The sequence below is a fragment of the Trematomus bernacchii genome, unplaced genomic scaffold (assembly GCF_902827165.1).
Source record: "Trematomus bernacchii unplaced genomic scaffold, fTreBer1.1, whole genome shotgun sequence".
NCBI lineage: Eukaryota > Metazoa > Chordata > Actinopteri > Perciformes > Nototheniidae > Trematomus > Trematomus bernacchii.
Genome location: NW_022987848.1, coordinates 64,838 through 77,090, shown reverse-complemented (window position 1 = coordinate 77,090; position 12,253 = coordinate 64,838). Strand labels below are relative to the sequence as shown.

The 12,253-nt window shown below is 42.5% G+C and overlaps 1 long non-coding RNA gene across 1 annotated transcript; it reads right to left on the bottom strand.

Moving 5' to 3' along the window:
* Positions 1-200: 200 nt before the first annotated feature.
* LOC117468678 lies at positions 201-11,100 on the bottom strand. The gene is made up of 3 exons (XR_004554510.1): positions 11,032-11,100; positions 6,745-6,777; positions 201-283 (listed from the first exon to the last, which is right to left on the bottom strand). It is a non-coding gene; the product is annotated as an uncharacterized LOC117468678 (long non-coding RNA).
* Between the last annotated feature and the right edge of the window lie 1,153 nt (positions 11,101-12,253).

Genomic DNA, 12,253 nt, shown 5'->3' with positions numbered 1-12,253 from the left:
GAGAGTCAGGAAGTAAAGAGGAATGTGATGTTGCACACTCCCTCAGAGCAGATCCAGACTCAACACAGTCAGGTCTGATCATCCACACAGGTCTCTTTGAGGACCCCTCTCTCCATCCCACAGAAAACAGCAGAGCCACAGTCAAGCTCTCTGCAGGCGACTCCTGCTGTCTTCAGGGTCCTGAGAGAGTTAGAGCCCCACACTAGTCTCCATTCTCCCTCATGTTCCACCTCCAGAGCTCCTGCACAGCGACTCTCTCCTCCCACCAGCCTAACACCAGGCTCTGAAGAGAAACAAGAGAGTCGTGTCCTTCATTGATATTAGCATATTTTAATAATCAATCATTTATTACTATTAATACTTCCGAGTGATAATGAGATCATTAACTCCAGCTCTCTATAAACCAGTGGTGGGAAGTAATAAAGTACATATACTCAAGTACTGTAAGTACAGGTTTGAATTACTTTACTGGAGTATATCGTTTTATAATACTTTTATAAGAAAGTTTGTTAGAGAGTCGCCGTCGAGGAACAGTTGTTAAGCCGTACACGTACACGTACATACAATGGTACAAGTACCCTTTAAGTTATGAAGTTATAAGCATTATCAAGAAAGAAAGAATACCTAAGTAGTTTGTTATTTTATTTGAGTTTGGCCTATTTCTTTTGAATATTGTAAAGGCCTATTTTCTTTGTTGCATGTGCAAAAGTTTGTTATTTTATTTTGAGCAAACACATCGCAACATCATCTAACCATCGGAGGCCAAGCAACACTTCAAACTGTGAGTCATTTAAAGCAACGAGTTAGAACTGTCTGTGTAGAGCAGGGGTGGGGAACCTTTTTCCTCTCAAGGGCCATTTCCATGTTTTCAACATCCTCCGAGGGCCGTACAAATGATTGACCTCTGCTTCAAAAGACTCAAATCACAGCCCTTTCATTTGGCCTTTCTTTCATGCTGTGCAAAGAAAAAGCAACCTCTTAATCCAGATATCTCACCATGACTCACGCATGCATGCACGTGCACGGTGTGGCATGCATGCACGTGCACGGTGTGGCATGCATGCACGTGCACGGTGTGGCATGCATGCACGTGCACGGTGTGGCATGCATGCACGTGCACGGTGTGGCAGGACCACCACAACAGAAAGATATGGACACAAGATGTGTGCAAATGTGTTTAGTTTCCTCTCCATGTGAACATGATTGAAGTGGGGGGGGACCTAACCTCCTCTAGGGGGGTCCAGGGGGACAAACCAGGGGACTTTACTTCCTCTTGATACCGTGGGTTATTTACAAAGAAACACCTAAATATAGCCTACTTGTTGTTATTGTGCTTCTGTCTTTCTGTGTCTTCTCATCTGTAAACTCCCTCAACGCGCCGCTCGCTCTCTTTTCTTGATCGCCCTCTCACGGGTGAACAGTTCACTGTCCCGCTTCATTGTAGGATTTCTGCCATGTACCACTTTAGTTTGACCATCTCTGTTATTAAGTTATGGAATACTACATTGAATTGTCCCCATTCTTTCTTTAATAGTTAGTAACATTAGATATTTTAATGAGATATGGACCGCAAAACTAAAAATGTCCCTGGTTTTCATTTTTAAAATCAAGTCACCGAATGCAAGTATAGTCGCCTTAGCTTATTTTCTTATGAGATGTGAATTACTGTTCAATTTAGTTGATGTAATAATCGTTTGGTTTCTTTTACATTAAAAACAAGTTACAATTTTCAAAAGGTCTTGTGTTTTTTTTCGGGGGGAGGCCCTTTTTCCAGTTTAGAGCAATAGCCCCTCCAAATGTCTGTGCACGTCCCTGCCTGGAAGTATAACAAGTCATTCAAGTTATCTCCACCTTTACCAGCTGCTAAATTCAAAATGATGTTCACATGAATGGATCATTGATTAGAATCCAGACTATAATATATCATTATGAAAATAGTCGTACTATGAGTCATATTAATGATGGTACTTTAAGCATTATTTGATCCTAATACTTTGACCTAAGTACATTTCAATACCAGACTTGTTCTTGTTACAGTATTTCTACACTGTGGTATCACTTCTTTGAATCAAGTATAACATCTCCCCCACATCTATAAACTAATAGGACCTGAAACATGAAACATATGATTAAGTAGAGCTAAAAAACATTTCAATCAGAAAGCTAAGCGTGGAGATTAGTAGCATGTTTATGTGTGGCTCTGTCATTTGAACCCTTTGGTGAACATGTGCAATATGGGTCCGTGTACGTGTGTGTTTCTCTTTTAACACAAGAAACTAAATCCCCCAAAAATCCCATAAAGATTTTCAACAAAAACTGAAAAAAGGAACACAAAAACCTTTTTTCTGATTTTGTTGTTTGTGCATGTAAATAAAAAGAATACTGTTGAGCTTGACACATTTTCCCTAAGTACACTGCACACAGATAAGAAAGACAAATAATGGCCCTGCCACAGACTGCACTAGCGAATACATTGGGGGGGCTGGTATCCCTAGTCCAGGGACGGGGTTTGTGATCTCATCTAGTGGGGAAAGCCCTACTGGGTGCCAATATGGCCAAGCAAGGATACCTTCGTGAAGAGAGACTGGAGCCTTTGGAGTGGGGACCTTATGTTCCCGGTGAATGTGTAATTGGTAGAGTTGTTACTGCCATGGTAAGATGGCACGGCTCCCTAATGGGCCGACTTTGAATCCTCCACTGGATTGCCTGGTCTCGGAAAGAGAGGGAGGCAAAGTGTTACTGTGCAGAGACTGCTCTTTGGAGCATCAGCCGAGGCTGACAGTTGGCACTTGGCCACCTCAGGATAAGGCAGCATATCTAGCTGTCATTGCACGTGAGATGGGGAGAAATGAAGGACCTGCGAGTCCCATCTGGGACTTTTTCTGTTCAGAGCAGTTTTGTCTGCTAGTTCAATATAGGATCCAATGCATTCTGTTTTTGGTCAAATGAAGAAGACATTTGTGAATGATTTACGGCTAAAAATGTTCTTTGCTTTCAATAAAGCTAAGTGGGGACTTTTGGCTTTTCTTATTATTCTAGCTGTGGCGATAGTTTTAGGTGTTTTGTTCAGATTTGGACTGCTTCAACAAGCACTACTGTACATCACAACATTATTTTAGTTCCTGATCAAATTCACCTTTAAGATGATTTGGCTGGCCCTTAAACTGCTAAGGCTAATCTTAAAATGTACATGTTTCTTTTGGGTCATGGGTTAACAAAACAAGGGAGTTAAACAAAGGAAGACATTTAGGGAGGGAGAGTCCTGTTGTTCAGGGGGAAATGGAGAGGTTGGCTTCGGTAGATCAACATGATTTCTCCTCTCCCAACTTTGCTAAAAACCTTTATCCATAAAAGCTGCTTAAGAAAACAATTATAAAGAAAATGTTCAAAACTGCTGAGAGGGAGATTTCTCCTCTTTTGCCTCTCCTCCTTGCTGCAGGCTAAGCACCGGATGTTGATGTGATTTGACATGCAGCTCCGAGATAGAGATCAGCACCCCCGCCTTTACATACTCTCACTACTCTCTGGACCTGAGACTAGTGACAGTACGTAATGGAGAGACAGAGCTTTACCTCTGAGAATGCTTCATCCCAGTCAATACAAGAGATCCTGATTGGAATTATTTGGACTATTTTTTTATTTAGTTTTGATTACCCCAAAGTCGTTAAAGAATGGGGGATTTGTGACTTTGATCTTAGCTTAGCCCCATTTCACTTATTAGAAACTGGCAAAATGGCCTTATCAATCGGCCAACGCTGAGTTGTTTATTGATTTATCCATTTGTAGCAGAAAGAAGAGTTCAGTTGTGTTATTAGTTTCTTCCTATCAGGGAGCAGTTCAATAAGTAGAATAATGTTAGAAGGTTTTTAACTGCTAAAAGTAATTAGAATAGGTTTGCTCACTTTAGAGATTGTGACCAACTCCTTTTGTAGTATCTGGTGTTTATCCAACTCCTGGTTGGTAGTAAGTAGAATATCTTTAAGAAAATGTGTGATATTTACTATTGCAATGTTTCAGTCCCTTTATAGACGTTCTGTTGAGTGGTTGGTTGGTGATGGACGCTTATATCAGAGAGAAGATTTATCTGATCATTTGTTGCCAGCATCTTGGACGGGTCTCTCACTGAGACTCCGCGGGGATAACAGGGAACCACCTCGCTGGTATGTTACAGAACATTTCCAAGATTATTTTGACATTAGTCCTAGGGAGCTTGGGGAAGGGTCTACCTGTCCTCCTCCGGCTAAGAAATCTAGGACTTCTGTGCCACCAAACTAATCTTTTACAGCAGCTGACCAGACGGGCCACAGATGAGAGAAGGCCCCAGAAATGCTGTGGACCTGACCTGCCGACATTGTGCCGTTAAAAGTGCAGAGTATCTAGATTTATTTTAAACATCATGTTACTATACATTTTTGACTACTTATGCTAATGCTGTTAAGCCATTTAGCTTTGTGTTGTTTAAACACAGTTATATACTCAGTGGTGCATATCTATGTTTTCTGATATACATGATTGTTAATCATTATATTCTTTTATGTTTGTGTGACATTATGATAATATTCAATTGTTTAGAGATAAGTTTGCTTTTTAAACTTTGACAAGAATTAGCTTTTGACTTTTATGTATTGTGGTTGCGCTTGTGGTTTTTGACACCTTGAGAGCGGTTACAGCGGGTATGAAGACACTGAAGCACAGGATGCAGGCGGCCTACGCAAAGGACTTGAACCAACTTCAAGTTTGCATATTTGAAATGAAATGTTTAAAGAAAAAACTTGATTCTAAACATGACATTGACAACGTGTTCTGCTTTCAAGAAAAATGTTCATATTCCCTCTCGTTAAAATTGCATATTATTATTATCAGTCTTTATTTGTTTTAATTTAACTTTACATTTTTTTGTTCATTTTTAATTGGTATATGGGGATCAAAATTGGGGGTTAGGGATTGTGGGTCCTGAAGCTGCCCTAATTACCAAGGAGTCTCCCAATGACACGGGGCTTCTCCTCCAGGGGCAGTTTAGATACTGCTCTGGGGTTCTACCAGCCCACCAACACCTACTACACTATACACTCCGTTTTGCTATCCTAGCGGTCGGACATCCGAGGCTGGAGTGCCTAAAATAGGGATACGACGGGCAGTTTGGTGTTAGAGGCCACGCTGTAAGCGCCCCCCTAAGCAGATTACGTTGATCTTGCGTGTAGATTCTGGGGGGTTTAGTCCTAAAAAGATTGGACGGCCGTTCACCGGAGCCTTATCAGCACCGGAGCTCGGTATCGGAGACGGCCTAGATATTAACGTTGGTTGTATCGAAGTTCGATTCCTTTTCAATGTGATGATCTGATGGTATTTATAAAGTATAATCATGAAAAGTGGTGGTGATGACAAGGTGATGATGGTTTGTTGTTTACCTTTGAAGTATATCCTGGTTTCACAAACATGGTAAAATCATAAATGATGAAACTAGGATCAGTTAGTGGTGAAGTCTACATCGTGTTTTATGATAAAGGTTGTTTACAGACTTGAATCACTTAAAGAGTAACAGGGTGAATAAACTGAGCACTTTACCTGTTGAGTTGTGTTCTCCTTCAGCCTGGAGTCCTGAGGAGAAATCAGAAGATAAGGTAAACAGAGTTTTCTATCATCTCAGAAACACGTCAGCGAACTCACTGTGGAGTCATTTCACCAGTTTACTAAAGCTGAGAATAACACGTTCATACAGAGAAGTCACATATTCAGAGTTAAAGCAACAGTTGAGTTTAGAGAATATGCTCCTTCAATTCAAATGAGTCATGGTGCACCATCATCACACTGACACATGTTCTACAGCAACAATTACATTAGGAGGAACCACAGAGGAAAGAGATGCTGCCAGTTCCCACCTTCTGCTGCCACCTGAACGCCTCACTCCCCTATCACTAACTGCAGACGTTAACTAACTGACTTGTACCTGTTAGTGTGTGTGAGTGTGAGTGTGAGTGTGAGTGTGAGTGCGAGTGTGAGTGTGAGTGTGTGTGTGGATGTTTGTGTGTTTGAGTGTGTGAGTGTATAACTGTATGTATTTGTGAGTATGGTATGAGTGTTTGATTGTGTTTTTGTGTGTCTGTATGTGTGTATGTGTGTGTGTGTGTGTGTGTGTGTGTGTGTGTGTGTGTGTGTGTGTGTGTGTGTGTGTGTGTGTGTGTGTGTGTGTGTGTAAGACAGTGCGTGACCCCATGTATACCCCAAAACCAGACTGTGTGTACACCGTTTTGCTATCCTAGCGGTCGGACATCCGAGGCTGGAGTGCCTAAAATAGGGATACGACAGGCAGTTTGGTGTTAGAGGCCACGCTGTAAGCGCCCCCCTAAGCAGATTACGTTGATCTTGCGTGTAGATTCTGGGGGGTTTAGTCCTAAAAAGATTGGACGGCCGTTCACCGGAGCCTTATCAGCACCGGAGCTCGGTATCGGAGACGGCCTAGATATTAACGTTGGTTGTATCGAAGTTCGATTCCTTTTCAATGTGATGATCTGATGGTATTTATAAAGTATAATCATGAAAAGTGGTGGTGATGACAAGGTGATGATGGTTTGTTGTTTACCTTTGAAGTATATCCTGGTTTCACAAACATGGTAAAATCATAAATGATGAAACTAGGATCAGTTAGTGGTGAAGTCTTTAAACTACATCATGTTTTATGATAAAGGTTGTTTACAGACTTGAATCACTTAAAGAGTAACAGGGTGAATAAACTGAGCACTTTACCTGTTGAGTTGTGTTCTCCTTCAGCCTGGAGTCCTGAGGAGAAATCAGAAGATAAGGTAAACAGAGTTTTCTATCATCTCAGAAACACGTCAGCGAACTCACGTGTGTATTTAAAGTGACCCCACTGATGCCTAAAAAAGAGACTGTGTGTATATATGGATCCCACCTCAGTACCTCTGTGTGTGTGTGTGTAATATATTGTGTGTAAAGTGACCCCGATTATGTGTGTATGCTTGTATGTGGGGGGGTCTCTGTGTGTGGTCAGTGTGTGTGATTGGATATGTGTGTGTATGTGTTTGTGTGTTTGAATGGCTTGCTTTCAGTGTGTGTGTGTGTGTGTGTGTGTGTGTGTGTGTGTGTGTGTGTGTGTGTGTGTGTGTGGGTGTTAGTGACCCCAATGGTGCCTAAAATCTGAACAGTGTAAATATATAGACCCCACTTATGCTTATAAACCAGACGGTGTGTGTATGTGGACCCCACTCATGCACACACACTCTGACAGCAGTCAAAGAAACCTAAGGAGGAAAATCATTTTTCACTTGGGCGTAATTTCCACTGGGGACATGTCCCCCCCACTTTTCAAAATCCCGTTTGTTTCCCCCCCACTATTCAAATGTGAGAGAGAGAGAGAGAGAGAGAGAGAGAGAGAGAGAGAGAGAGAGAGAGAGAGAGAGAGAGAGAGAGAACACGTCAGCGAACTCACTGTGGAGTCATTTCACCAGTTTACTAAAGCTGAGAATAACACGTTCATACAGAGAAGTCACATATTCAGAGTTAAAGCAACAGTTGAGTTTAGAGAATATGCTCCTTCAATTCAAATGAGTCATGGTGCACCATCATCACACTGACACATGTTCTACAGCAACAATTACATTAGGAGGAACCACAGAGGAAAGAGATGCTGCCAGTTCCCACCTTCTGCTGTCACCTGAACGCCTCACTCCCCTATCACTAACTGCAGACGTTAACTAACTGACCTGTACCTGTTAGTGTGTGTGTGTGTGTGTGTGTGTGTGTGTGTGTGTGTGTGTGTGTGTGTGTGTGTGTGTGTGTGTGTGTGTGTGTGTGTGTGTGTGTGTGTGTGTGTGTGTGTGTGTGTGTGTGTGTGTGTGTGTGTGTGTGTGTGTGCATGTAAGTTGGTGTGTCTCTGTGATTTGTGTGATTGTGTTTAACAAATATCAAAGTATTTGGTGATAAAACTTGATGTAAGAGTTTGTTTGTGTGAGTGTGTACGTGTGTATTTAAAGTGACCCCACTGATGCCTAAAAAAGAGACTGTGTGTATATATGGATCCCACCTCAGTACCTCTGTGTGTGTGTGTGTAATATATTGTGTGTAAAGTGACCCCGATTATGTGTGTATGCTTGTATGTGGGGGGGTCTCTGTGTGTGGTCAGTGTGTGTGATTGGATATGTGTGTGTATGTGTTTGTGTGTTTGAATGGCTTGCTTTCAGTGTGTGTGTGTGTGTGTGTGTGTGTGTGTGTGTGTGTGTGTGTGTGTTTGAATGGCTTGCTTTCAGTGTGTGTGTGTGTGTGTGTGTGTGTGTGTGTGTGTGTGTGTTAGTGACCCCAATGGTGCCTAAAATCTGAACAGTGTACATATATAGACCCCACTTATGCTTATAAACCAGACGGTGTGTGTATGTGGACCCCACTCATGCACACACACTCTGACAGCAGTCAAAGAAACCTAAGGAGGAAAATCATTTTTCACTTGGGCGTAATTTCCACTGGGGACATGTCCCCCTCACTTTTCAAAATCCCGTTTGTTTCCCCCCCCACTATTCAAATGTGAGAGAGAGAGAGAGAGAGAGAGAGAGAGAGAGGAGAGAGAGAGGAGAGAGGAGATGGAGAGTGACGAGGAGAGAGAGAGAGAGGAGAGAGAAGAGAGGAGAGGAGAGAGAGGAGAGGAGAGAGCGAGAGGAGAGAGAGAGAGAGAGAGAGAACACGTCAGCGAACTCACTGTGGAGTCATTTCACCAGTTTACTAAAGCTGAGAATAACACGTTCATACAGAGAAGTCACATATTCAGAGTTAAAGCAACAGTTGAGTTTAGAGAATATGCTCCTTCAATTCAAATGAGTCATGGTGCACCATCATCACACTGACACATGTTCTACAGCAACAATTACATTAGGAGGAACCACAGAGGAAAGAGATGCTGCCAGTTCCCACCTTCTGCTGTCACCTGAACGCCTCACCACCAGTTACGGGGGTTGTTGTTAGCATCTGGTGCTAGCTCTGAGCTAACGGAGATTGTAAGCTGTCTCAACAGTAAGGAGAGGGAGAGCTCTCTCCTGGGGGACTGAGAGAGATCACGTCCGCTCAGTGAGCTAAAGGACTCTCTGAGGGATTAGATTGTAAACTTTAGTCTAAGTTATCTCAGTGGCTCTCAAACGGCTTGCTCATCTTTGTAAACACATATCTCCATCTATTTAATATAAGCCTAGTTGTAACAAACAAGTTAATAAATCATTCCACTGTGTGCTATAGGTCAGTACACAAATAAAAGACACAGTTTGAAAGGGGAGTGATTAGTAAAATATGCATCAATAAAAAGAAAGGATGCAGACTAGGTGAGATACAGAGAGGAGAGAGGAGGTGATCAAATATGTGTTATTGCTTGTGAGCATATTCTAATGTTTTTTTGATGATTGAAATATATACAGTTCTGTTTCATCTGAGTGTTGAGAGCTGTATCCATACATCTCTTCATGTGGCCCTCAAAGTGCACCAGATTGATGCTTTAGCTTCAATGTAAAGAAACACATCAGGTTCACATGGAGAGGACACTAGATCCATCTGCACTCTCATCATATACACCACACACTTCTCTTGGCCTTGTTAACACCATAGTCCCTAATATATTTGTAGAAAGGCAAGAAAAGGAATTAAATAGAGAAAATGTCTCATTGCGGAGGACCCCTGTTTTGTCCCCCCCCACTTCTCAAACCAAAGTTACATCCTTGTTGAAAACAAACTCTTTCCGTAGTTTCTGCTGATTATGCAACTGATGACGTGTCTTCATTTGATCTGATCAAACACACGCACACACACACACACACACACACACACACACACACACACACACACACACACACACACACACACACACACACACACACACACACACACACACACACACACACACACACACCACCAGCGATAAGGACAGGGAGCTATTGCACAACTGACCCACTCTCTAAAGACACTCTCTCTAGGCGTCAGCGCAGCCTCCGGAGAAAACAACTCGTAATGTCTGAATATAAAGACGATGAAGGGGAGATCAATAAAATATATATTTACCCAAAGAAAATTGTGTGTGTGTGTGTGTGTGTGTGTGTGTGTGTGTGTGTGTGTGTGTGTGTGTGTGTGTGTGTGCGCCCGGTCTACAGAGAGGGCATGTGAGGACCCACTAACCCGTCATGTAGATAAGATCAACAGCATGGCCAACATCACTGCGTAGAGACACAGAAATAAAGAGCAGCATAGAAACCACGTTTGAAACTCCGTGTGCACGGCGGCACAATCACTGGGAACACAGCACTCAGGAGCAAGGCACACATTCACAATAACTAAACAAAGCAGCTTTGCTTGGGCCTTCAACTTGGGCAACCGCTGACCGAGCAGCAAACACAGAATACAGAGTAAGCACCACGATGTTTATTCCACATGCAAACCATCTCCCTGCTGCGTGATGCTTTTCAGGGTCCCACATTCTGCAGTGGAGACCCCGAAAGTTAAGGCAGACTTAAATGCCCCTATGACACTTGGCATGGCTACCAGGGTCTTGTGGAAGGTGGTGAGGAGTGTATTAATGGTCCATTTCCCATCACCTCGGGGCGTACAGAGCCTTCAATTGTGTGCAAAGAAACAGTTCGAACACAACATACTCGGCTTCTACAAGTTCAGTGCTGCTCAATTCCTGATTGGTCTGAATGTGGGCCAATCACAAATCACAAAAGTCTGTACAACACATGTAGAGTATTTGACGTAGGATATATTTAATACATTTGAATTACTATCTAAGATCACACACATCGTAGCATTAAAGTGCACCATGTCTGTGATGGTGTCAGGCCTGTGTGTGTGTGTGTGTGTGTGTGTGTGTGTGTGTGTGTGTGTGTGTGTGTGTGTGTGTGTGTGTGTGTATGTGTGTGTGTGTGTGTGTGTGTGTGTGTGTGTGTGTGTGTGTGTGTGTATCTTGCTGTCAGTGTTTACAAGTAGTTTTTTCTTGAGAGATCACAAAGATATTTGAATATAATAAATAATAAAGTGTATTCTTACCTGAGCTACAGAGCAGTAGCATCATCAGCAGCAGCAGGTGATCCATGTCTCTCTCTGTCTCTCTCTCTCGCTCTCTTTATTCTGAGCATCTCATGTTTTGTCCTCGCATTATATCAGCGTAAAGCGAGAGGTGGAGTCTCTCTGGAAACATATCTGATGGTATTGATATGGTATTGATATCTGATGGTCACTTCCCGCTCTCTTCTCTCTTCAGCTACATGTCAAATCATCACATCAGAGGCTGAGCATGATCCTATTTTGAGGGAAATGATCCAACGCTAGTCTTTAGAAGGAGAACAAGTAAACATAAATGTCTCATTTAAAATAACAAGCTCTTTCACACAGATACAGAACAACTAACATTGGGGTTTGCTGCTTAACATTTTTAAGCAACTGAAAGAACTAAAAGCCCGACTGAACAAAGGCAGGTGCAAAAAACAAAGTGTGTAGAAAAGTAGAAGAAGGACTCAGAGATCAGAGTCACAGAGCAGAGGACCAGAGTCCGGGGAGGAACAGGTTCAGGTGGAACCAGCTTGGTTCTGACTATGGAGAGCTTCTGTAATCCTCATTAACCTGTTAAGTCCGGGTTAATGATTTGAACATTGCTTCTTACCTAGTTAGTATTCTTTCTTTTTATTTATGCATATTTTACTAATCACTCCCCTTTGAAACTGTTTTTGTTACTGTCCTATAGTACACATTGGAATGGTTTCTTACTCATTTTGTGATATTCACACTGAAGAGAATGATTTGCCCTAGACTTCTGAGGGAGTCAATAACGTATAATACATTATTTTACATATATTATATATTTATTTATTTATTTATATAGTCTTAAAGTTACAACCGGCCCTTTGAGTGCAAGCTTAATGCTGATGTGGCCCGAGATGAAATGGTGTTTGACCCCCCTGCATTAGGGTGTTGATGTCAGGCCTGACTCAGCTTTATAAAAAGGGAAGTCTTCAGCTGCTCTTTAATGTGGACCCCCCCCCCCCCCCCCCCCCCCCCCAACAGACTGGGGGCTGGTTCCACAGAAGAGGATCCTGAGAGCTGGAGGCTCCCATTAAGACTCAGAAAACCGGTTCTTATCTGGCCGCCAAGAACCAAATACATCACGCTTCAGCAGGGGGTGGCCACCCTAAAAAATAGCCTTGCCACCCCAGCTGCCACCCCAGTTGGCAGCTTTGTTTTGAAAGAAAAGTTGTGGCTCATCGGACGTTTA